The 2,914-nt window shown below is 35.0% G+C and overlaps 1 long non-coding RNA gene across 1 annotated transcript; it reads left to right on the top strand.

Moving 5' to 3' along the window:
- The first annotated feature begins 733 nt into the window (after positions 1-733).
- LOC113040676 (uncharacterized) lies at positions 734-2,582 on the top strand. The gene is made up of 6 exons (XR_003275278.1): positions 734-822; positions 1,044-1,132; positions 1,311-1,634; positions 1,831-1,956; positions 2,164-2,274; positions 2,437-2,582. It is a non-coding gene; the product is annotated as an uncharacterized LOC113040676 (long non-coding RNA).
- The last annotated feature ends 332 nt before the right edge of the window (positions 2,583-2,914 follow it).

Genomic DNA, 2,914 nt, shown 5'->3' with positions numbered 1-2,914 from the left:
AGAAGAGAAGGTTGGTGAGGTTTTAGCAGAGGTACATGGAAGGTAGTAGCAAATCAAATCAAAAGTTTCAGACGATAAGTGACAGGCTTGATCTGCCTTATAATAGTGAATGGTACTATGCATCTGGGACTCTGGGCAGCCGGAGGTGTATATAGAGCCAGACCATTTAACAAGGGAGGTAGGTGTTACCCAGGAAAACTGCTATTTCGCCTTTAATTGAACATATTGGAACTGTGTTGATGTAGATTTTCAAACAATATCTATCACTGAACAGAACACACACAGAAGACTATAGGGAGAAGATAGTGTCCTTACATGATTCAGTCTGAAGGTGGCTCTCTAATGTTGATGCACACACGACACACATGTGTGCAATGTATTTATTGCCCCCCAAATGCCATTTTGGAACACTTAAAGTTGCTGATGAATTCTAGTGAGGAAAAGAAGTCATGTATATTCTCAAACACTAAATATTTTAAAGGCTAAATATTTAATATTTTCTTTAATTACAATACTCCATATAGGAAGAACAGATATGCAAATTTGGTAGTTCCTGACCCGAAGCAGACTTATATACACATAGCTGAAGCGGACTGAACTGAAGTGAGATGTGATAATAAGCAGACCAGTCTCGAATCTATCCCAGTGGCTCTCACTAGAGTGCACTGCAGTACCGTTTTCTCACCACAGATTTAAGAGTAGGAGAATTGGGGGGCGCTGTAGAGCAGGAGGACTCAGACACCGTCTGAACCACTTCAGGATCGTCAATTGTTAAAGCCGTGTGTTCAATTTTAATGTATCCTGTCTACTTTACGACATCAGGTAATCTAGAATACCCCCCCCCCCCCCCCCAAAAAAAAAAAAAATAAAATAAACTAAAATTATAATTTGTATATTTGTTGCAGAATGCTGTTTGTTTTGAATGGGTGATGTTGGTGATGGGCATTAGATGTTGAAAAAAGAATGTGGTCAGAGTGAGTTTGTCATTGACTTCCTCTGTTTGATGTTGGAGGGTTTTTTTTTCTTCCTCCATCTTGCTGCAGTAATTCAATAACTGCTGTGTAGAAGGAAGATTTCATCATGGAGTGTTTTAATGATGAGAACAACATGAAGATCATTCTGCTTCAGTTCTGTGAGTTCATTACATTATATTAATACATTTACATGCATTTCAGAAACAGTCATCAATTGTTTCATGCTTCACAGTGATTTTGAGCAACTATCATCATTTTGAATTTTTTTTTTACTTTTTTTTTTTTATATAATGCTTTCTTTTTTTTAATCTTTTTTCTTTCTTTATTTATTTATAGATGTATTAATCTGTTGTCAGTATGCAGTGTCAGATCTATTAACTGATCTGGGATCAAATGTGATCATAAACTGTGATCTTGATGAAACTGAGGTTTATTGGATTTTACTGAAAGCAGCAGATCCTCCAGCAGTCATTCTACGATCAATGTCAGCTACAACATCACCTTTTTATTTAAATGATACATTCAGAAAGAAATATTCAGTGCAGTTTAAACATGGTCTGGTTATTAATAATGTGACTGCTGATGAATTAGGAGTTTATTATTGTATGAACACACGCACACCTCCAAAACTCAGCAACAGCACCAGAATATACTTCAACGGTGAGTTCATTAACTCTTCAGCGCTTAAGACATTTATGATCAATGCGTTTATTTACATTTTTATTATTTGTTATCATTATTTGTGGTTGTTCCAGACAGAGAAGAATAGGCCTGTGTTGTAGATATTAAACTGCAGTCACTGTCCTCCAGTAAAGACTAACAGATCTTACTGTAACTCTGGATATTTTCTTTACAGAATCAGCTCAACTGAGTCACAATCAGACACGAGTCGAGTTCACTGATCAGAATCAAACACAATGGCAGATGATTATTATTATCATATCTGCTCTGATGAACGGGCTTCTGATCATTGTGGTGATCGGTGATTTAATTTTCTTATTGTTCTCAAAAATATTATTACATTTTAATACAATAAATACAATAAATTTTAATAGTTTAATAAATATCATAATGCTGTTCTCCATAAGTGATTTTTTTAATACTTGGTATATTTTTACCATTTAGGAAAAAAATAATATACTTTAACCGTAAGCAAATATTAAATCTGGATTCTCTGTTTAATTCGTAGTTTTTGCTGTTGGAAAAGCAGAACAGTTGGAAAAACATAATCATAATACTGATCTGCAAACACGAGTTATATATCAACCTCAAGAACCAAACCAATTTCTTCAATTGTAAAGTAAGTGAAAGACTGTCTTTATTTATTGCTAAATATCATTACTGTAAGTTTGAATTATTAAGGATTCTCATGTTATCACAACAAAATAAAGTAGCTTTTAGTTTGATTTATTTAACTCACCTGCAGCTGGATGTTAATATTGTTTCCTTCTCACTCTTTTAGTTCACTGAGGTGGAAAATATTCAGCAAGTAAACAGCACCTTTGTGACTCTTTAACATGTGCTTATCATGTGCTATATTCTTTTACAGAGTAATAATATGAGTATTTGGGACACTTTATACATCTTACTCTAGTGAATTCTGTAAAAGAAAAAACCTCCCACAATTCCTTGCATCATTACACTGTATCTGGAGCCTAGTTTTGTTCTTGCCTTGGCTGGCGATGCTGATTGGTTTCTGGTTTCTGTTTGAAATGTTTTCCCTGTTTAAAGATTGCTCGCTGTCTGTCTGTGTAAATAAAGCTGCAAATGGATCTTCGCTTGAATGTTTCTGAGTCTGTATCACACAGACATAACATTTTACAAAACTCTGCATGGTGTAACTACAGACGACACAGTGCGGTTAAACTCAACTGAAGTGCTTCACCAAAACCAAACATTTGTTCCATTGGTTGGTCATCTGACAGCCAATCACTTCACAT

Source organism: Carassius auratus, chromosome 22 (genome assembly GCF_003368295.1).
Source record: "Carassius auratus strain Wakin chromosome 22, ASM336829v1, whole genome shotgun sequence".
NCBI classification, from domain to species: Eukaryota; Metazoa; Chordata; class Actinopteri; order Cypriniformes; family Cyprinidae; genus Carassius; species Carassius auratus.
This window is presented reverse-complemented; position numbering and strand designations above follow the sequence as displayed.